Raw genomic sequence first — 24,750 nt, forward strand, 5'->3', positions numbered from 1 at the left:
ATAACTTTAGACCATTCAGAGTAAGAATCATTAACCACTACTCTCTGAACTCTATCTTTAACCACTTGCTGACTGCGCACAGTATATTTACTGCGGCAGTCAGCCCCGGCCAGGCAGAGTGACGTAGATCTACGTCGCTAGCCTGTCACCGGGTTTTGAGCCAATAGCGGGCGAGCGCGCGCCCGCTGAGGCGCGCGCCCGCTGAGGCTCGTTCACGGAGGAGTGCGGGCGTGTGACCGGCGGACCCGATGTCCGCCGGTCACAATACGATCGGCGGTAGAGCGGGAGAAAGGCGGAGCGGCTTATGTAAACATTCTCCCCTGTGTAAAAATGGAGATCAGACGGTTCTACTATGTAGAACCGTTGATCTCTGTTTTTACACTAGTAGCCATGTCCCACTACAGTTAGAATCACGCCCCTAGGACACACTTAACCCCTCCCTGTCCAATACAGTTAACCCCTTCCCTGCCAGTGTCATTTTTACAGTAACAGTGCATATGTATAGCAGTAATGTCACTGGTACCCCCAAAAGTGTCAAAAATGTCAGTCAAGGGTCCGATATGTCCGCTGCAATGTCGCAGTACCACAAAAAAAATCGCAGATCGCCGCCATTACTCGTTAAAAAAAACCCACCAAAAATGACAAAAATCTTTCCCTTTGTTAGTAAACGCGATAACTTTTGCGCAAACCAATCAAAATACGCTTTTTGCTATTTTTTTTACCAAACATATGTAGCATAAAACAAATTGGCCGAAAATGTTAAAACATTTTGATTTTTACATTTTTTTGGGGGGGAATTTCATATAAAAAATGTGAAAAATATTGTTATTTTTTCAAAATTTACGCTCTTTTTTTGTTTATAGCGCATGATCAAAAAATCGCACAGGTGATCAAATACCACCAAAAGAAAGCTCTGTTTGTGGGAAAAAAAGGACGTGAAATTCGTTTAGGTAAAGCGTCGCACGACCGCGCAATTGTCCGTTAAAATCACACAGAAAAAAAAAATAAAAAATCGCAAAAAAAACCCTGGTCAGGAAGGGGGTAAAATCTTCCGGGGCTTAAGTGGTTAAGCCAATTTCCTATCCAATTACAAACCGATATTTCCAAGCCTGTAGACTTTACCTTCCACATTAGTCGTGTGTGGGGAACTGTGTCAAACGCTTTTGCAAAATCCAAGTATACTACGTCCACAGCCACCCCTCTGTCCAAGGTTTTACTTACCTCCTCATAAAAAGAAATCAGGTTTGTTTGACAACTTCTGTCTTTCATGAATCCATGCTATCTGTTGCTTAAAATATTTTATTCCAGCAAGAACTCATCTATGTGGTCTTTTATTAAACTCTCCAATATCTTCCCGACTATAGAAGTTAAACTAACAGGTGTATAGATACTTGGCAAAGACTTTCATCCCTTTTTAAATATAGGCACCACATTGGCCCTACGCCAATCCAGTGGTACTATTGTAGTACTATTCCAGCCCTTAAAAATTAGAAACAAAGGCTTAGAAATTACAGCGCTCAATTCTTTTAGAATGCGTGGGTGGATGCCATCTGGTCCAGGTGCTTTATCCACCCTTATTCTGTCTAAATATTTCTGGACCATATCACTTTTGAGCCATTGTGGATCATTTGGGGCTGTGTCAATACCGTCCTCATTATGGTCAAGAGCTCCCCCATGCTCCTTTGTATATACAGACCTGAAGAAAGAATTTAATAAATTTGCCTTCTCTTTGTCCCCAGTCACCCACTCCTGATAATTTTGTAAAGGGCCTACATGCTCAGACCTAACCTTTTTACTGTTAATATATTTGAAGAATTAATATATTTGAAGAATTGTAACAATTAAACAATGACAGTGTTCCCTCATGTTTATATTTTTTAAAAGCTCTTTTCTTTTTATCTATAGCTTTTTTGTTTTTAGCCTTTTAAACTTATTACCCATGGGAATATACTTTGCAGTGAGTTTGCATAAAGTCGTTTCGAAAAATTCCCAATTCTGTTCTGTGCTCATCGATTCCAATATTCCCTCCCAGTCTAAATCCTGGAGAGCAGCCCTCATCCTTGGAAAATTTGCTCTCTTAAAGTTAAGTGTTTTTGTATTTCCTGTATGCGTTTTTTGCTTACAGCTAACATTAAATGAAATCATGTTATGGTCACTGCTACCCAGATGTTCTTTTATATGAACATTGTTAATAAGCTCTGCATGGTTTGTGATTACCAGGTCCAACAGAGCATCATCTCTAGTGGGGGCCTTGTCTTGTAATAGGTTTATAAATGTTTGCCCTTTAAGGCCTCATGCACAGTGGACATTTTTGGAGCTGCTGTTAGCAGCGTCAGACGTTTTTCTTTTGCAGCTGCAGAACGCCCATCCATGTTATTCTATGGCCTCATGCACACATAGAGCTTTTAGGAGCTCCAAGTGGCATAGGCGTTTTACAGCTCCAAAAAAAACCCAGGAACTGTGCGTTCTGGAGCTGCAGCGTCAAGCTGTAAAAACGTCTGACGCTGCTAAAGGCTGAATAACGTTGCTTAACGTGCGTTAAGCCACGTTATACGTTTTTTTTCTTCCATTCAAAATCAATGGTTTCCTATGGGAGCCTATTGATTTGAATGGAAGTCGCACCGCAAGTCGGATCAGGATGATCCGACTTGCGCTGTGAGAATCTTGAGGGGGAACTCCACGCCAAAATGGGGAAAAAAATGGCGTGGGGTTCCCCCCCAGGTTCCAAACCAGGCCTTTCGGGTCTAGTATGGAATTTGAGGGTAGCCCCACACTGACAAAACGGCGTGGGGTCCCCCCCAATATCCATACCAGACTCTTATCTGAGCATGCAGCCCGGCAGGCCAGGAAAGAGAAGGGGACGAGCGAGCGGCCCCACCCCCCCTGGACCATACCAGGCCACACGCCCTCAACATGGGGGGGTGTTGGTGCTTTGGGGCAGGGGGAGCTCTGCACCCCCCACCTCAAAGCACCTTTCCCCATGTTGATGAGGACAAGGGCCTCATCCCCACAACCCTGGCCGTGGTTGTGGGGGTCTGCGGCAGGGGGCTCATCGGAATCTGGAAGCCCCCTTTAACAAGGGGGCCCCCCAGATCCCGGACCCCCTCCCTATGTGAATAGGTATGGGGTACACTGTACCCCTACTCATTCACCACATAAAAGGCAGTGTATGGAAATAACGACAGTTTATTAAAAATCTTCATCCGGCTCTTCGGGGTCTTCTCCTCTCCGGGGTCTTCTGCTCTTTTGCTCTCCGGGGTCTTCTGCTGTCCTCTCTTCTTTTCTTCTCCTCTCCGGTCTTCTGCTCTTTTGCTGTCGGCTGTTCTTCTTCTGACAGGAGACGTTTTGAAAAATGTATTAAAAATCTTCATCCGGTCTTCTCCGCTCCGGTCTTCTCCTCTCTTCTGGTCTTGTAATCTCCGCTCTTCTGCCCTCCGCTCTTCTGCTCTTTTGCTCTTCTGCTCTTTTGCCTCCTCTGGTCTTCTTCTTCCTCCGGTCCTCCTCCGACGCTGTCTCCGGTGATTATGCCGGTCTCCGGCCTCTGCAGCTTGTTATATAGTCATTAGGGGCATGGCCTCTTGGCGAGACCCCACCCCTTTTGTCACTGATGCAGTCGGTGACATGAGGGGGCGGGGCCTCCCGATGATGTCACCGGGAGGCCGCGCCCCTAATGACTATATAATAAGCTGCAGAGACCGGCATAATCACCGGTGACAGCGTCGGAGGAGGACCGGAGGAAGAAGGAAGAAGACCAGAGGAGGCAAAAGAGCAGAAGAGCGGAGGGCAGAAGAGCGGAGGGCAGAAGAGCCGAGAGGACAAGACCAGAAGAGCAGAGAGAAGACCGGAGCGGAGAAGACCGGATGAAGATTTTTAATAAACTTTTCAAAACGTCTCCTGTCGTTATTTACACACACTGCCTTTTTTGGGGTGAATAGAGCCCCCCCTGCCCCAAAGCACCCACACCCCCCCATGTTGAGGGCGTGTGGCCTGGTATGGTCCAGGGGGGGTGGGGCCGCTCGCTCGTCCCCTCCCCTTTCCTGGCCTGCTGGGCTGCATGCTCGGATAAGGGTCTGGTATGGATATTGGGGGGAACCCCAAGCCGTTTTTTTCCCCATTTTGGCGTGGAGTTCCCCCTCAAGATTCTCACAGCGCAAGTCACGCCGCAAGTCGGATCATCTTGATCCGACTTGCGGTGCGACTTCCATTCAAATCAATAGGCTCCCATAGGGAACCATTGATTTTGAATGGAGGCAGAAAAAACGCTGCTAAAAGCTACGTGGCCAAACGTGCAATAACGCTAATGGAAAAAGCTACTGAAAGCACGTTTTTACAGCTGCTTTTTCCTGGCGACAAGAAACAGCTTTGGAGCTCGTTTTTATGACGCCCTGTGTGCATGGAGCCTAACTGTTCCAGCAGTGCCATTACTGCAGTCAATGTCTGGGTAGTTAAAATCCCCCATTATTAACACTTTCCCTGCCCTTGCAGCCCTTTCTATATGTGCCAGGAGCTGAGTCTCCACCTCCTCATTAATACTGGGAGTCTATAACAATCTTTGTTTTATGCACACCCATGTGCATTTCAACCCATAATGCTTCAGATTCAGCACACTCTCCATCAACTAGGTCATCTTTCACACTCACTTTAAGATCACTTTTCACATAGAGACAAACACCACCACCCGTCCGTTTTACCCTGTCTTTCCGAAAGAGAGCATAGCCAGAAATATTAATAGCCCAGTCATGTGAAGAATGAAGCCAAGATTCAGCAATACCAATTAAGTCATAGTTCTCCTCGTGCACCAGAGCTTCCAACTCACCTATTTTGCTTGGCAGACTTCTGGCATTAGTGAACAAACACTTTAAATCATTGTCCCATTTTGCACACTTATTTTGCATGTTTTTAATTTTGGTACAAATAGTACCATTTCCAATGGTTGTTTGTAACATGGGAACCTTCTTATCCTCTGTCATAACTCTCCCCCCATCTTTCCCTATTCCACCCACCTATAGGGGCTGACCCCCGTCTGACCTGTCTGCCATATTATGATCTAATTCACCCTCCCCCCTCAATCCTAGTTTAAAAACTCCTCCAGCCTTCCCATAAACCTCTCCCCCATCACAACAGACCCCCTTCCATTTAGGTGCAAACCATTTTTAGCATATAGGTTGCACCCCAATAAAAAGTGAGCCCAGTGCTCTAAAAACCCAAATACCTCCTTCTTACACTAGGTCTTTAGCCATGCATTCAGCTTTCTAATCTCCTCCTGCCTTTCCTGTGCATGGCACAGGCAATATTTCAGAGAATATCACCTTGGAGGTCCTCCCCTTCAACTTGCAGCCTGGTTCATTAAATTGGTTCTTAAGGAGCCTCCACCTTCCATATATTCTGTTATTGGTTCCAATGTGGACCAAGACAGCTGGGTCATGCCCAGCTCCTCCCAGTAATTTATCAACCCGGTCCACCACATGCCGAACCCTGGCACCAGGGAGACAGCAAACCATTCGGTTGAGGTGATCCTGGCGACAAATTATTCTATCAGTCCTTCTGATTATAGAATCCCCAATTACCACCAACTGTCTAGGCCTACCTACAGTCCCCTAACCACCTCTACTAGACAGACTGCTCTCCCGGCTGTTAGGGATAGCAGTGACATCTAGGGCTGCCACCTCTGAGTTTGCCACCCCCACATCTTCACCCAACATGGCAAATCTGTTAGGGTTCTCAATCCCAGGGCTGGCCATCCTTTTCTGTGAGCCCCTACCACTCTCTCTGACTGTATTAACCCATCTACCTACCTGATAAACATGACTTACCCCTCCACCCTCCCCATTAACCCCACTAGCCACCTGCTCAGTGAGCAGAGGACTCCCTTCAAGGTTGTCAGTTCTGCCCAGTGTTGCAATTTGCTCCTCTCTCCTTTGCTAGATCTCTAATGTGAGCTTCCAGAAGGACAACCTGCTCACATCTGTCGCAGCAGTATCCATCCTGGAGCGGTTGCTCCGTTATTGTATACATGCGGCACACTGTGCACTGCACAAAACCTTCAATCTTGCTAGCACACATTTTCCCAGTTACAACAATAATACAACTAACAGAACATTTCAGATGTTACTTACAGGTCTGAAGACTCCTGTTCAAATCTCCTGTTGTAAACTCTGGTCTTTAACTCACCACTTAGTCAAGCTCCACTTGCTCAGAGTTCCAGCAAGCAAAAAGGTGACAAGCTCAAGGATGAGCAAGCTCAAATGAGTCCAGCAGAAATTTAAATAGCACCTGAAGCACCTGTGACCAGTTAACCACTCCCCTTAATTAGTAGTCTGAAGGAAGGAAAGAAAAAAAAAAAAAAAAAAAGGCTATTTAAAAAAAGTGATAGAAAAAAAAAGAGTAACGAAAAAAGGGAACCCCCCCCCCCCCAAAAAAAAAAAAAAACAGCAAGAAAAGAGCCCCTTAAAATGCAAACAGTCCCAAGCAGTCAAAATCAAAACTGTTTATCACTCTCCACTCAAATTTCCCACTCTTCAGCCTCCAAACAGCAGATCTGTCATCTTACTACATCCAGCTACATCTTGAATTCCAGAGTAAATTTAGCAATAAAGTGAGCATATATAAATAAATAGAGTATTTTGACATCTGTGATGCTGTTTGGATATTTAATTTTGAAAGCGTAAGGCCTCTTTTACACAGCCATTCAGTTTTTTTGTTCCGCTCCGGTGCTTTTTTTTTCAGGACGAAAATCGGATGTCAGCGGATGACCATCCGCAATGCCATTGACATACATTATGTCCATATATCATCCGCAAAAAAATAGGATGATATACGGACATGCGGAACGCCCGTGTGAAAGGGCCCTAAAGGTTTAGTGCCGAGCAGTGTGGGGTGTACTGACATGGCCCCCGCCACCTTCCTACTGCTGTCGTCCAGATTTTTTCAAAATATAATGACTATTTATATACACTTACTTTATTCCTAAAATTACTCTGAAATTCAAGCTGTAGCTGGATGTAGTAATATGTCGGCTGCGGACTTCTGACTGCAAGTGTTCTGTCAGATTAGCAAAACCGGTAACGGTGGAACGCATGTGCAGCTGACGGAACGTCACTTCCCTTACCTAATCTGACGAGTTTGCTATTCTGACAGAACACGGGCATGCTCAAAAGCCTCAAAGCATGTCCTCCATCTTGGAAAAGGGTAGAGGAACACAGGGCTCTGGAGAACAACAGCAGAAACATAAAAAAGGGGGAAGTAAATGAGAACTGCTGCAGAGAACCAGGCTTGTTTAAAGCACTTTGCAATGCTGGTCAGCACACCCCTGAGACCACCAGACTGGGATTCCCTCCATAGAGCTTGTTTAGAGGCTGTACAGGATGGGGACTTCAGATATAGAGAAAGGAAAAACCCCCCAGATGGGACTTTAAGGGCAGAAAATAAGTAACATGAAGTATGAATATAAAAATATAGTTTAATTCACATAGGAATATAGTTGACAATAAATATCAAAATAAAAGCAACATAGTGGACCATCTGTAAAAGTGCAAGTGTACCGCAGGTTTAATCAGGGTGAGCAAAAGGGTATCAGGATACAATGTCCAACCCAATATGCTCACAATGATATATCCATACCCAACATGTTTCGGGAACATCAACAATTCCTTCTTCAGGGAATAAATCTAAACATAGTACTTGGGTCTAAAGAGTACAAAATATAAATATCAGTACAAACATTATACAATAGATCTCTCACTTATATCCATACAGTTGCAATGGCAGAAAACGTATACTCACATTGATACATACACATTCAGAAATATGTAGGAAATCTAGGTCCCAAATGTCTGTCTCACCAGGAATATCACACAGGTTGAGGCCCTCAAAATAGAGGCTGAATGATGGGGATGGTGACTTCCACCCAGGAGAGGCTGAACATGACTGGGGCAAATGCAGTAAGGAGTAGTACACGATCCATCCAGTCCCAATCAGGTGAGGACAAAAAGGAGAATGCTAGCCTGGGGCCTTGCTGAAAATTTATAGTAGATCAGTTCCATCAGATTATGAGGGCAGAGCCATGACCCAGTGTATGTTGCCATGATGTGCCAGAAAAAACTTTTGTCTGTGTCACCCTGAATCCACAAGTTATTGTTTTCCCTGTCTGTCATCATTACATAGGAAGGAGAATATGCTTTATTAGTGTGTCACAAGCAGGATATGTACTGAATAGGAGTGCAAGACACGTTTTTTTTCTATATTTTGTTGTGTGAAATTAAATACATCAAAGAGATTTCCATACCTTCCACTCTTCAAAAAGATGATGTCAGCCAGTGTCCCATTTACAACCTGTCTTTCTTGTTTCCCATACAATTTTGAACACGTTAGGTATTGTTTGACTTTTTAGATGAGCCAAGAACCATGCAGGAAATACTGCATAACTATACTCATCCACATTTTCTTAGATTAGTTGCAGGTATGCTATTGCATTAAAATGGTTCTAAAGAAATGGTCTTTAAAGAAAAGTGTTTTCTCTGCATTAGGGTAAAAAACTCCCCACTACTTCTTCCTCTCCATTCCATCCATAAACACTTACCTGGCTCCTCTCATGATCCAGCACTGTCCCAATTGCAGCAGTGCTGCTCTCTCTGCCTAGTCTCACAGGAGACTCTAAGAGCAATGGGAGCCAAAGGCATGTATACTCCCTTTTAAAAAAAAAAAAAAAAAATTACTTTTGCAATCACTTTAAAGTGGAACTATACCTAAAAAAAAATGTGAACAGACAGGATTTGTAATGCAGAAGAGACAAAGCATATATCTTCTGCATGATAAATACTGCCTGTTTACAATTTATTTTACATTTTTTACTTTTTATTTCCGGTGCAGACAGGAAGTTGCTTCTCTGCCTGTCTGCACTGTACACTGAGCTGTGCATGGGCAGCATTCTGTAAGAATGTTGGCAATGCTAAGATGACTGGATTCTCGCACATGTTCAGGAGTTTCACTTTATAGTGGCCCGGGCAATGGAAACCACCAGGCTGAAGATGTCAGTGGCCAGCGAGGAGCTCCAGGACACCGCAGCACTGGGGAGAAGGTGAGTATAGTTCTGCTTTAACTGTAGCTTGTGCCTTTTTTTCTACCACTTACGTATACCAAACATACAAATTAAAAATGGTAACATGCAGCATCCTGTAGCAACTAATTACATATTGGCTATTATTGGTTCTAAAATAATTAGCTATTATTATTGTAACTATAGTGACATTCGTATGGTTTTATTTATAAGTGTCTCTAACGGATTTCTGCACACGTTTTTTAATCAGTGGATACACTCATTAAATATTTTTGAAAAAGTATAGGCATGCAGTTGAAATACATCTAGGATAACTTGTTTACCTGCATAAAAAATTTTATGTCTGCTCTTGTAACCTTGACAGCACTCCCAGGTCCCTGACATCACTTTTCCCATTTGCAGTTAATCCTTTTTAGGCTGTGACAGGATCAAGGCCGCCATCAGGTGGGAAAACCAACACACACGTGATGGGCCCGGGGATCCCCAGGGGCCCGACCACCGAGCAGGGCTGGGTGAAGCGTGTCTGCCCTGTCTTTCTCTATGCATTCATTCACAACAGAAGAGTAGGCAGCTTCTGTTCTCTGGTATTTTGCTCACATCTGGCTCTTCCTGCATGGGCACTCCTTGTGTGAGTGCTGCTTGTACTGTATTCTGGATTGTGATCGGCTGCAGTTCCTCTCTGAGTCTCAGGGACATGTGTCAGCTTCATGAAGACGAGCTGGGACTAGGAAGACCTCCTTTACTAATAGGGGCTGTGTGTATAAGTGAGGGGAGGGGCTGTTTGTACACAAGGGGGCCAGAGCTGTATGTTGTGTTTGTGTGTTGTGTGCTGTGTGTATGTGTGTTATGTGTGCATGTTGTGTGTGTGTGTCAGAAGGGACTGGCAGTGTACCGATGTTGGGGGGAAGGGGGGGCTGAGTGTGTACAGGGCTGCCTGCAGGACTGTGGGATGGCCAGTGGGTGAATTTGTTGGGATGGCCAGTAGGTTGGTCCTGGGGAATATTGGTGGTCAGAGCTCTGTAAGTGGGTCTGTAAGGTCATAACTCTATTCTCTTTTTCTATAGTCGAGTTCGAGCTGTGCTGCATTGGCATTCACTGTGCAGTGCTATAAAGCTTGACTAGCTTTGTGGGGTTGCCCTTTCTTCTACAAGTCGTGAGTTTTGTAATACAGGGGATTACATGAAGTTACAATATAGGCAGATTGTATGTTTTTTTAATATAAGTACATAACTTGATTAAACTTAGGTCATATATATTTGAAGAGGTAAAGAAAAGTGCTCTGCTCCAACCCTCCAAGGGTTCCCCTCATATGCTGGAATCAGATGTTGGCTTGGTGTCTGTCGTTCCTCCACACATAGCTTAAGCCAAAGCAGAAGCCTTTTCATTCAAAAATATACTAAAGTATATCTAAACCCAAAAACAAAATTGCAGTTTACCAGTCCTGAGATTTAGTGGCTGCATTTGTTTTCTTTTTTTTCAGGATATTTTACATTTATTTTTATCTGGATATCCTGCTAGTAACAAACTCTCTATCCTAGGATGACAATGCTCACTCACACTTCTGTATCAGGACTACAAAAACTAGATATGACTACAGAACCCAGATCATTGCTTCTCCACAGAGAGCAAGGCCCCTTCTCTGCAGCATGCTGGCAGTGGACAGGTTTTTCAACTCAGCAGTGGCTGCTTTAGGAAGAAAACAAACATATTTGGTTTAGAAGCACCTAAAATGTATTAAGTTGATGTAAACATATAGGGTGTAAAATTACATCAGTGATACACGTAAGCCGGCCATACATGAATCGAAGTTTGGCCAGTTCATCAGGGATAGTAGGCTGAATTTCGAGCCATGAATAGGCATTGTGGTTTTACAAAAGTTAATCTACCGATTAACTTCTGTACAACCACCCTGTCAGGTTTTCCCTGCACATTTAGACCTGCAGGCTATAGCCGACAGCACTAATCTGTGTATTCTGACGGCAGGTAAGTCTCCCCACTGTCAGAATACAATAGCTCAATGGGAGGGTTCCCTAAATTTACATCAAGAGGGTAGATAGGAGAATCAAGTACATTTTTTTCATTCAACCTGTCTACTTAAACGGAAAAAAAAAACAGACTCATGTATGGGTTGCATTAAGCCAACATTAACCACTATGCTGCCTGATATTTGATCACATAGATTTGAAAAAAGTAACTAATTAGACTTGTGAAATGTGACTCACTGTGAACGTGCTCTATGATTCATAACTGCAAGTTAGGGTGAGATCTATTTGACCGGATGATGTGATAACAAGTACATGACATGATAAATATAAATCTCATATAAGAAATGTTCTTTGTTAAATGCTGATAAGTGACAATCCATGCTAAAATCAATAGGGAACCAGTGAAATACTACAGACCATCAATTCCATTTCACATGCTCCTATAATATTTTTGTTGAAGCGAAAAGTAACTTTGCTATTGTGCATGCACACGTTTGACCTTGAGTATCATCAAGGGTCACATCTCAGCCTTATTGGTTCTTTTTTAGAGACCGCTTGCCCAGGGCTCGAGTCCTGCAAGAACGCATGGGAACGGCATTCCTGTACTTTTCCACAGCAGGAACACCGTTCCCGTTAGCAGCCGTTTCCTGCAGGACTGACTGTCACTGATCTTTGTATGTGCAATATAGGAAGCATCAGCTCTGCTCTCTACTGCAGCCGCATGCTTCCTCCAGCGCCAGCTCCTGTCACAGATTTTCACTGCTACTCAGGGATAGATGATGAGTCAGGAAACATCCAGCAGTACTAGCCAGCAGTACCAGCCAGTAAAACCAGCCAGCAGCACCCACCAGCAGTACCTGCCGCAGTACCCACCAACAGTACCAGCGAGCAGTACCCACCAACAGTACCAGCCAGCAGTACCCATCAGCAGTACCAGCCAGCAGTATCCGCCAGCAGTACCCACCAGCAGTACCTACCAACAGTACCAGCCAGCAGTACCAGCCAACAGTACCCACCAGCAGTACCTTCCAACAGTACCAGCCAGTAGTAGCAGCCAGCAGTACCAGCCAGCATTACCCACCAACAGTACCAGTCAGCAGTACCAGCCAGCATTACCCACAAACAGTACCAGCCAGCAGTACCAGCCAGTAGTACCAACCAGCAGTACCCACCAGCAGTCCCAGCCAGTGGTACCAGCCAGCAGTACCAGCTAGTAGTTCCAACCAGCAGTACCAGCCAGCATTACCCACCAACAGTACCAGTCAGCAGTACCCAGCAACAGTACCAGCCAGCAGTACCCACCAGCAGTACCAGCCAGTGGTACCAACCAGAAGTACCAGCTAGTAGTTCCAGCCAGCAGTACCAGCCAGCATTACCCACAGCAACACCTGCCAACAGTACCAGCCAGTAGTACCAGCCAGCAGTACCAGCCAGCATTACCCACCAACAGTACCAGTCAGCAGTACCAGCCAGCATTACCCACAAACAGTACCAGCCAGAAGTACCAGACGGTAGTACCAGCCAACAGTACCCACCAGCACTACCAGCCAGTGGTACCATCCAGCAGTACCAGCTAGCAGTTCCAGCCAGCAGTACCAGCCAGCATTACTCACCAACAGTACCACTCAGCAGTACCCACTAACAGTACCAGCCAGCAGTACCTGCCAGTATTACCCACCAGCAGCACCTGTCAGCAGTACCAGCAAGTTAAATCAGCCAGCAGTACCCACCAGCAGTACCAGCCAGCAGTACTTGCCAGCAGTAACCGCCAGCAGTACCAGCCAGTTGTACCAGCCAGCAGTACCAGCCATCAGTACCCATCAGCAGTACCAGCCACTAGTACCAGCCAGCAGTACCAACCAGCAGTACCCACCAGCAGTACCCACTATCAGTACCAGCCAGTAGTACAAGTGCAAGAAACAGGCAGCCTATTACATTACACACAGCCAACTTGTTAGTAAGGCTCTCAAGCAGCAGGTACAGACAGGGGAAAGAAAGCATCAACATTTATTGGGGGAACTTAAATTTATTCATTTTAATTAAAATATTTATTGTAAATGCCATAAACTAAAATGAGAGATTCGCAAAAAAAAAAAAAGTGATATGCAAAAAGTGGTGTTCAAGATGCATGCGGAACACAAAACCTATATATCTGGGTAATGGAAAAAAATACTACATTATTAAGACAATATTTAATTACCATTTTGGCTTCAAAGGCTTTTGTTATCTTTTAGATTTACTGCAGAACCCAATGTGCGTTCTACCCTTCCCACCCTCTCTTTCAGTCAATTATTATTTTTTTATTATTTTTATTTGTACAGAAATGAGCAAATCAAAGGTCAGCATTATAGATTTCTTCTCATCGGTTTCACACCCGCACACGTGCGTGGGAGCCGCCTGGTCATGGCACAGGGCTCTGAAGAAACGGCACGGGCGACCGTTCCTTCAGAGCGCATGCACCAATGACGTCATTGGCTGCATGCAATGTGAATATCTCCTAAACGGTGCAAGTTTAGGAGATATTTACAGTACCTATAAGTAAGCCTTATTATAGGCATTCCTATAGGTACAAACGCTAGAGGTAGATTTATAACCACTTTAACGGAACAGACCCAGTAATTTTCTTTCTCAATTTGCTTGATTTGCCTAAATCAGATGCACAGTCTATTGAAGTCACTCTTCTAGTTGTCTTTCTAAACATGGTTTCAGTAATGACTTTCTTGCTAAAAACTTGATTGGGGTTTGTAGTGATGGTGCAAGTGTAATGCTTGGAAGAAAGTCAGGTGTTCTGGAATGACTTAGTGAAAAATATCCACAGCTTGTGAAATGGCACTGCTTGGTTTATACTGTAGGCTTGAATTGTGCATTTCAGATACAATTGATTCTATTCATGGTCTTCATCATGTAACATCATTACAGAGAAGTTGTATGTTGTGTATCATCAGTCACCAAAAAACCTGTCGGAGCTCTCTGAATGTACAAAATAATTAGAAGTACAAATTCTTAACCACTTCCATACAGAGCAGTTAGACACCCTTCCTGCCCAGACCAATTTTCAGCTTTCAGCACTCTCACACTTTGAATGACAATTGCTCAGTCATGCTACACTGTAACCAAACAAAATTTTTATAATTTTTTTCACACAAATAGAGCTTTCTTTTGGTGGTATTTGATCACAACTGGGGTTTTTTTTTTCGTGATATATGCAAAAAAAGAGCAAAAATTTTGAAAAAAAAAACACTTTTTTTTAGTTTCAATTATAAAATTTTGCAAAAAATTAATTTTTCTTCATACATTTGGGCCAAAATGTATACTGCTACATGTCTCTGGTAAAATTAACCCAAATTAGTGCCGGTTCACACTTATGCGATGCGGGAAGGCTGCGAATTCGCAGCCTGTTCCCGCATTGCACACGCACCCCCGGCAGTTCACACTGCCATATGCGATACGCTGGGGGTGTCAATGTAATCTTAACGACACCCCCAGTTTGATCGCATATCGCAGTGCGATCGTGCAGTTCGCACAGGATCGGATCGCACAAGTGTGAACCGCTGTGCGATCCGATCCTGATGCGGCAGCAAAAATGCCTCCTGTGCGTGTTTGCTGCGGGTGCGATGCGAATTTAGCCATACAAACTGTATGGCTAAACTCGCACCGCACAGCTGATCGCATGTAATGTCGGAGCAGTGCGCTCCGACATTACATGCGAACCCCGCACACGCAGAAGTGTGAACCGGGGCTTAGTGTATATTATTTAGTCTGTGTGAAAGTTATTGAGTCTAGAAGCTATGGTACCAATTACTGAAAATTGATCACACCAGATGTACTGACGGCCTATCTCCTTTCTTGAGGCCCTGAAATGTCAGGACAGTACAAATACCGCCCAAATGACCCCTTTTTGTAAAGTAGACAGTCCAAGGTATTTAGTAAGAGGCATGGTGGGTTTTTTGAAGTTGTAATTTTTTCCCACAATTCTTGGGAAAATGAAGAAAAAATGTTTTTTATCTTTTTTTTCCCCACAAAGTTGTCAATTTATAAGCTATTTCTAACACATAGCATGTACACAGCAAAAATTACACCCAAAAATACATTCTGCTACTCCTTCCGAGTATGGCGATACCACATGTGTGAGACTTTTACACAGCCTGGCCACAAAAAGAGACTCCACGTCCAAGAAGCACCTTCAGGCGTTCTAGGAGCATAAATACACATAAAACTTTCTTACTACCTATCACACTTTTCAAGGCCCTAGAGCACCAATACAATGGAAAAGTCCACAAAATGACCCCATTTTGGAAAGCAAACACTCCAACGTATATTCTATGAGGCATTATGGGTCGTTTGAACATATCATTTTTTTCCACAGGTTTTTGGAAAATGTGGGTAAAAAATGAAAACTTTTTTTTTTTACACAAAGTTGTCAATTTATAGGATATTCCTAACACATAGCATGTACACAGCAAAAATGACACCCCAAAATACATTCTGCCACTCCTCCTGAGTATGGCAATACCACATGTGTGAGACTTTTTCACAGCCTAGCCATATAGAGGGGCCCAACATCCAAGGCGCACCATCATGCATCCTAGCCACTTGCCTAGGCCTATTTTTGACATTTGGTGTTTACAAGCTAAAATCAGTTGTTTTGCTAGAAAACTGCTTAGAACCCCCAAACATTATATATTTTTTTTTAGCAGAGACCCTAGAGAATAAAATGGAGATTATTGCAATATTTTTTATCACACCGTATTTGCGCAGCGGTCTTCCAAACGCAATATTTTTGGAAAAAATTCACTTTTTTTAATTAAAAAATAAGAAACCAGTAAAGTTAGCCCAATTTTTTTCCATAATGTGAAAGATAATGTTCACGCTCACGGAATGGCGACAAACTTTGGTACTTAAAAATCCCCATAGGCGACAATTTAAAAATTTCTACAGGTTGCCATCTTTGAGTTACAGAGGAGGTCTAGGGCTCAAATTATTCCCCTTGCTCTAACGATCGCAGCGATACATCACGTGTGGTTTGAACACCGTTTACATATGTGGGTGGGGTTTCTGTATGCGTTCGCTTCTGCGCGCAAGCTCACGGGGACAGGGCGCTTTAATTTTTTTTTTTTTTTTTTTACTATTTATTTTATTTATTATTTTTTATTTTTACACCGTTTAAAAAAAAAAAAAAATTGATCATTTTTATTTCTATTAAAAGGAATGTAAACATTCCTCGTAATAGATATAGGCACGACAGGACTTCTTTTTTGTGAGATCTGGGGTCAAAAAGTCCTCAGATCTCACAAGTACACTAAAAGATAGAAAAAAAAAAAAAATTATTATATAAAATGAAAAAAAAAAAAAAAAAGGACCTTTAAACCGGTTGCTAGGCAACAACATTTTCCGTAGCTCCGGTCCTCCAAGACCATAGAGTCAAGTGAGGGCAAGCTTGCCCTCACTCGACATCCTGTCTGTGAGGATCTGGGACCGGATCGTTTTCCCCGCTGCCGGCGGGTCCGGTAAGCGGGGAAAAGGACCGGAACGTGGCGGGAGGGGGGGCGCCTCTTCCGCCATCCCGGAAGGGTGATCCCACAGCGAATCCGCCGCTGGGACCACCCTTATCGGAAAGCCAACCGTCTACCGTTTAAAAAAATACCAGGGTTATGGCAGCTATCTGCTGCCATAACACCGGTATTTAGGTTTAAACGGAGGACGTATATAAACCTTTTTGGACTTGGACATGGTGGCTGTATGAAGGGTGATAGGTACTCGGGTACTTTGTTGGGCAGGTGACAGGTACTCTGGTACTGATGAGCAAGTGGCAGGTACTCGAGTACTCCGATAGGCAGGTGACAGGTACTCGGGTACTCTGATGGGCAGGTGACAGGCAGGTGATAAGTACTGATGATCAGTACTGATACGTGATAGGTACTGATGAGTACTGATGAGTAGTGATGGGTACAAGCAGGCGGCAAGTACTCGGGTACTTCAGGCGTCAGGTACTCTGATGAGCAGGTGGAAGGTACTCGGGTACTCTGATGGGTAGGTGACAGGTACTCAGGTACTCTGATGACGGGTACTCCGTTGACAGGTACTCAAAGTACCCGAGTACCTGTCATCAGAGTACCCGAGTACCCGTCATCAGAGTACCTAAGTACCTGTCATCAGAGTACCTGAGTACCTGTCATCAGAGTACCCGAGTACCCGTCATCAGAGTACCCGAGTACCCGTCATCAGAGTACCCGTCATCAGAGTACCCGAGTACCCATCATCAGAGTACCCGAGTACCTGTCATCAGAGTACCCGAATACCCGTCATCAGAGTACCCGAGTACCCGTCATCAGAGTACCCGAGTACCCGTCATCAGAGTACCCGAGTACCCATCATCAGAGTACCTGCGTACCCGTCATCAGAGTACCCGAGTACCTGTCATCAGAGTACCCGAGTACCTGTCATCAGAGTACCCAAATACCTGTCACCAGCCCATCAGAGTACCCGAGTACCTGTCATCTGAGTACCTGATGGGCTGGTGACAGGTACTCGGGTACTGTTACCACACTCTCTTCCTCACACAGGATCAGTGTGTGAGGAGGAGAACACGGTGACAGCTAGTTACCGTGTTCTCTGTTGACATTTGTGACCGGCTGTGATTGAACACAGCCGGTCACGTGGTAAAGAGCCAATTTCATTGGCTCTTTACCTAGATCGGGGATCGACTCTGTCCGAGGGACGAGCCTCGTCCCCGATCGCTGCTCTGCGCGCCCCCGGGGATGCGCATTGCAGAGAGAACGAGCGGCTCGTGCTGGAGCCGCTCATGTGATCGGCTGTGATTGACACAGCCGATCACGTGGTAAACAGCCAATTTCTATTGGCTGTTTACCTTGATCAGGGATGGGCTATGTCCGAGGGACGAGCCTCACCCCCGATCGCCGCGCTGCGCGCCCCCGGGGGCGCGCAGTAGAGGGGAGGTCTGGGCGACGTCATATGACGGCGGCCCGGATCCTCACAACCACCTTGCCGACGTCATTTTACATGACGCGGTATGGAAGTGGTTAAAATTGGAAACGTTTTTTTCAGTTAGGTGGGTTGCTTTAAGCCAGAAAGCTATACGATCAGTTTGGGAGTCATATCCTGCACTGCACAGTCATTTCATGAAAGCAAGCTTAAATTCAGCTCATAAAAGTAAGCAGAAATCTCCTTTTTAGTGGCCTTAATAAGATCCTGACGTCAGAAAATTATTTGTTAAACCTTGCTGGGGTTGCAGGTGCTGTTCAGGAAATGGAATTGTTATCTGAAGCCCTTCAAAGAGATGACATCACACTTCCACGAGCCTACTAGCTGATTATTGGTCAGTTTGTTCAATTGAAAATATGAAAGCTGTGCCTGGCAAACATCTGAAGGAAGTCATGGAATCTCTGGATAAAGGGAATTTCAAAGGTCTGACCATCAATCCAGGGAGTACAAAACACCAAGTGAGGATAAATCTCCCTCAATTTTATCAATGTTTGGTGGATAACTTACGCTCCAGGCTTTATGCTTTAACTGCGAGCCTGCAGCTTCATCACACTCAGATGAATTTGAAATTCTTGTCTCTGAAATTGACATCTTGAATTCCCAACACTGGCCAATCAATGTGTACAGTCCTTGTTTGACGGTGAGGTGAAGCTGGAGCAGCTGTGCAAGAGATTCCGTTTCAACAATGCATCCATGATCTGTGAAGGTTTCAGAGATTTTATTGATAAGGTTCCTGAAAATCTGAAACCAGTTGTGACAGCAGCTAACAGTCTTCCAGTGACATCCGGTGATTGTGAGAGAGGCTTCAGTACAATGAATTTGGTGATGACATCCATTAGGAGCGGGCTTGGCATTGAACACCTGTCTTCTCTTTTGTTTGTCAGTCTTATTGGCCCTCCTGTGCATTTATGAGATCCTTTACCATATGTCTCAAAATGGCTGGACCACACATCGCAGTACAGATGATACTAAATCTAGAAAAGTTGATCATCTTGAACAGGAAGGAAAATGTTATTCCTGTTTGGTATTTTCTAATGGACTGTGTCCATTAGACACGTTTTTTTTTTTTTTTTAATATATACTATTTGGTTTAGAAATTCCCTGTGAGGAAACCATTATCACACATTATGGTGTTTTATTTGTTAGTACAGCATACAGGTTAAATTATTTTGTTTTTACATCTGCTCTCTATTTATTTGTTTAATGCATGTGAATTTTGGATGTATCCTCGTAAACTGGCACTTTACAATAAATGTTGCACTTTATTTGTTAAAAAAAGGAATTTGTATTTTTTTTTTTTTTCCAAAATATTTTTATTTGGTGAAATCAGGTATAACAGAAGGAACGTATGCGAACATTCGTTAACAATGAAATTCAGTCGTCAGAACAAAAACTTCTAATACAGAACTCAACTATGGTATAACAGTACGTAAGCTTCAGAGAACTACCAGTTTTACATACAACTGTGGTGAAGCAAGGAGATAAATCAAGCAGATGCAATCAAGATATTATTCGGACTAAAAGTATTTTGGTCATATAGAGGGATTAAAGTAAGGTGGAGAATGACCTGGAGTTCTCAAAGGTCTCTTGCGAGTCTGGGTGTTTAGAAAGATTGGGAAGTTACTCAAAACCTCTGAAGTTGCTGTTGGGTTCTGGCTGAGAGACCATGGTAGACGCTAATTCTAACACGTTCGTATGTGGAGCTGGGGTGGAACATCGGGCACCCATAGGGGCATCAGACACTCCCCCCCCCCACCCCATCTTTAATGTGTCTGTCCTAGGTGGGTTAAAGAAAAGAGGAGAGAGAAAGAAAAAAATAAAAGGGTGTGGGGGGAAGAAGGGGGGAAGGGGAGGGAAAGAAGGGGGAAGAAGGAGAGGAGGGGGTGACCTCTCCGCCTGGTCTCCGCCACAGGCAGACCAGAATTCAATGTGGGAAAGGGAACAAAACATAGGGCGTCTGAAAAGTATCATGAAATAGATATCAGCATCGGTAGAAGGGGAAGAGATGGAAGAAGCAAGGAACCTCTCACAATCATCCCTTGTTTAGGGGTGAGAGGGATCCGTCTCAGAATATTAAAATCAAACTCGAACTGAATTATGACCTCAGATTTGAATACACACACACACACACACACACACACTTTTTTATTTTTGAGGGGGGGGGGGGGCTTGGGTGAGATCCCACACTTTTTTTCCAGGACTTGACCCCTGCGCTTGCCTCTTACTCCCTAGGGAAGGTCTTCATACAGAGTGTTGTTCACATTATTCCTCCTGTACGTTCGTTCCCCAGTGAGTCCGAGGGAATGTACAGGGAACGCAAGTTGATTTTATTATCTACTCTTCAAAGAGTGCCTTTTGAACCTTTTCGGGATATTCTTACTTGTGACCATTACTTCTGCGAGGCAAGTTTATTTTCTCTTCTTTTTTTTTTAATTTTAAAGGAGATATACAGCCAAAGCTCATTTGGCTTTACACCTCCTCTGGGTCACAGGAGTGCAATTCGTTTTGCACTTCTGTGGCCCATTTTCAGCAGAGAGTGGGCTGAAGTCTTCTCTCTGCTGACATCACAGAAGTCAGTCCAGGTGAGCTGCTGAGAGCCTGAGCTGGCCGCTCCTGCCCCCTCAACAGCTCAGTGCTCCAGTGAGCAAGGAGGGGGCAGAGCAGTGAGCTGATCACTGCTCACAGAGCTGTCAGAACCGAGCGATCAGCGATGTTTGATTGCTCAGTTCTCAGTGCAGAGGTGTCGGGGGACAGATGCAGCATTGGACCGATACTGCTTCCACCTAGGTAAGTATGATTAGGGGAAAAGAAAAGCCAAACATCTATTTAAAATATGGTGGCCTTCCCCTGTAAAGGACCTTTTCTTGTGCTATGCAAAGACAAGGGTGTTTTAAAGGGTCAATGCCTCTTTTCTTTCTTTGGTTTCTTCCTTTCACTTTCTTCAGAACATTTACCATCTGGGCTGATCCACACTGCAGCCTAAAACAAAAAGCTGTTTTTACAGGCATTTTAGCTTTTATTTCTCTTTTTTGTGCTTTTTTTGTGCAGTTTTGCACATTTTTATTGAGCTTATTTGAGCTTGTTTAAACATTTTTGAGCTCTTTTGAGCATAAGCATTTTTTTTTTTTTTTACAAACTCTGTCCTCGGTTTTTTTTTTTTTGTGAGTTTTTGAGCTTTTCATGCATTTTTGGGCACTCAGGCATCTTTAGTCTGTCACATTGCAGTTTTATGCTTCACGCACTATGTGTTCTATTGATGCTTTTTTCTCCTACAGCACTTTATCAGCAGCAAAACCGCATTTTTGCATCTACATTCACACGTTTATGTGCATTCCTGCATCCAGCATCAATACATTCTATTGGCCAGAATTCAGGAACGAACCTAAATGTGCTTAGCGTTAATGCGTGTTTATGTGCATTTATTTGCTTTTGAGCATTTTTTTATGTTGAAAAGCTCCTCTCCTCAATGCATAAGTAATATTTTTTTACTGCCTATGTCTGCATGGACACATAAGTTAACATGGAGGGGTGTTTAGAGGCAGAAAAAAAGCACAAAAACACATAAAAGCAGCCCTTTTTAGCTCAAGTGTGCATGAGGCCTACTTTTATGTAGCTCTTTATCAGAAAAAAATATTGGCCTTTTTTTTTCAAGAATCACACTTACCTAGGTGATTCTGCATCTGTCCCCCGCCAACACTCAGACTGAGAACCAAGCAATCAAAGACCGCTGATCACTTGGTTCTCAGAGCTCTTCCAGTCACTAGCTCTCTGCTCTGTCCCCCCCCCCCCTTTGCCCACTGGAGCACTGGGCTGTGGAGGGGGCAGGAGCGGCTGGCTCATGCTCTCAGCGGCTCTATGAGAGGCTGAGCCAGGTGCCGTTCCAGGGTTGTGGGTGTGTCCTGTCCATATGGTCATGATCTTGCCTGCACTGGCTCTGTGGCGTCAGCCAATAGCAAGCTTCAGACCGCTGTCTGCTGAAAACTAGTCACAGGAGTGCAGAACGAACTACACTTGTGTGATCCACAGGAGTACAGCCAAACAAGCTTTGGCTGTACTTCTTTAACCATTTTCTGTGTACATTTTATATTAGCACATGAAAGTGGATGGCTTTTTGGTGATATTGTTTTTTTTTTTATTTTATGCCTGTAATAGAATGCTCACTTTTTTCTATTAGAAAAGAAAATGCTTTAAATTTCTACAAACCAGTCATACGTCTCTGCTTTGGCTTTGTAATTAGAACTGTCCTGAATTTTTTGGTCATTGATGGAACCCTATTCACCTCTTATTAAGACTGATCATTATTAAACAAAAAAACAAGGGAGTTTCCACATTCATATTAAGTGTTGAAGATTAGTTTAGGAGATACAGTAAAGAAGCAATCAAAAGATTATATTGTCAGTTTCTGTGTTTCCAGAATATCTATACATACAGTACTTTTAGAGAAATCATTAAAGCTGAACTTCAATTTCTCAATCAACATTGACTATTTTAATTCTTTATGCTGCTAGCATTAGTAAATAAATAGGAAAATACGTCATATTTGCTTGTGTTAATGTTTTTTCTTTTTTACATTTCTTCAGTTACTTTCTGGTTTCCAGGCCTAGGCAAATGATGTCATACATCCCAGGAGTCTTCAGGAGGGGTGGTGGGTTTTTTTCAGCTAAGCATACCCTCCTGACTGCATGCCTGAACTAAAGGCAGATCGATTCCAGAAAGTAAATGATACACAAATCCTCTGCCCTTACTCAAGATGGCCACAGCCAGAAATGCTAAGGGGTGTTTTTCAAAGTGAAAAGTGTAAAGCATTAAGACATGGATGGATGAGTTTGCTTTAAATATTAAAAATGAATAAAATTTTTTGGTTTGTGGTGCATACTGTAGTTTCGCTTTAAGGAGGCTCGGCAATCTCGGTAGATGTTGATGGGGCTTCTGCATGCTATGAATGGAGCTAGAACAGTGTGATATCAAGGTAAAGTACTGTGTTACAAGAAAACTGGTGAGGGAGTTTTACACTGGGTATCTGCTGATACTGCAGTGAAAACTCAGCGCTTAATGTGTAATCGCAGCCCAAACTTTTCTTTTTGGATAGAGTGGTGGAGGATTACCAGCTGGATCAAGTTTTTATTTCTGTCTGTACCCCACTGGGAAGATTTCCTTATACTTCCTGTCCCAAAAGACAGAACAGGAAGTGTAAATATTTCCAAAATTGAATTTGCAGAAATGTCTTCTTAGTCAGTTTTCACTGTATCAAGTATACAGTTTAAAAGATTTCTCTCTACTTAAGTACAAGTTAAAGCCTCCACGTTTTGGATTCCCCTCACATAACAGGGTGGGCATGCCAGCTTATATGGTTTAGAGTTGCTAAATTCGTTTTAAAGTCTAAATGTTTTTTGCCTCAATGCATTCTCTGCACAATGTCCACTACCTGTCCTACTCCCTGTCTCAAATTTTATTACAGTATCTGGCTCCATGTCACCTCCCCATTAGTGTCTCTGGGTCTAACATCCTTCCCCTCACTTCGTGCTTTTGATTTCACAGGAGAACCTGAGGGCAGCTGGGCCATACGCTCCTGATGATGTCATTCAAACTCCTGCTATGCTATGTGTTTCTATGGGTGTACACATTTCTGCTACATTTCTTTGGTAAAAATAACCCAAATCAGTGTATAATATTTAGACTGTGTGAAAGTTATAGTGTCTACAAACTATGGTATATACTAAATATATGAAAAATACTGACAGTAGTGACAGCCTATCTAATTTCTTGAGGCCCTAAAATGCCAGGACAAATATCCTCCAAATGATCCCTTTTTGAAAAGTAGACAGTCCAATCATTACAATAGTACACAATGAATGGCGGAGAATGAAAGCCATTCATTAATCACAACTGACATGCAATAGGTGTGATTGGTCAGAGTGATCACATGGTACTGGGGCCAGCCTAGTGCAATGATCTGTCATCTGCTGTGTCTGGTGGAGACAGCAGGTGACAGATCGAGTCACAGCATGGCCACTAGAATGCACAGGTAGTGTGCGACTGGAAGGATGTCATATGACATCCACCATGGATGGGACAGCTCTGGCTTGGCCATCATTTTGCTATAGGCCAGTCAGGAAGTAATTAAGCAGTATGCTGCAAACTTACCCTTTGTCTTGAATTTCTCATAAAATATAGCAGTGTATTTCCTATCATCTGACTGTGCCCATGCGCAGTTCTGTAGCCTCATAGCTGTATAGCACCAGTGAGTGGTTATTTAACCACTTGAAGCAAAAAGAGATGACCGCACTCCGATGTAAATCAAAATTGGAGTATATTTATTCCACATCAAACAAATAGGCAAACTGGAAACATCACACTGTGAGTGCAGGACACAAAGGCAGACGCGTTTCACGACTTAGAGATGTCGCTTATTCATTGCCATTGCCATTGTCATTGGCAATGAATAAGCGACATCTCTAAGTCGTGAAACGCGTCTGCCTTTGTGTCCTGCACTCACAATGTGATGTTTCCAGTTTGCCTATTTGTTTGATGTGGAATAAATATACTCCAATTTTGATTTACATCGGAGTGCAGTCATCTCTTTTTGCTTCATACGATTTTGGATTGCGGATCCGACCAGCACCTGACATCCATCCCACCTGGAGCGGTCTCCCCTATCTGGACTCTATCTATTTAACCACTTGCCAACTGCCGCACGACTATTTACAT

At 43.6% G+C, this 24,750-nt stretch overlaps 1 protein-coding gene across 1 annotated transcript in view; it reads left to right on the plus strand.

Annotated features, from left to right (window-relative positions):
* Positions 1-24,750, plus strand: part of UGT8 (UDP glycosyltransferase 8) — a 202,502-nt gene that overhangs the window by 82,043 nt on the left and 95,709 nt on the right. The gene's annotated exons all lie outside the window — the stretch shown is intronic.

The sequence above is a fragment of the Pelophylax lessonae genome, assembly GCF_965119305.1.
Source record: "Pelophylax lessonae genome assembly, chromosome: 1".
NCBI classification, from domain to species: domain Eukaryota; kingdom Metazoa; phylum Chordata; class Amphibia; order Anura; family Ranidae; genus Pelophylax; species Pelophylax lessonae.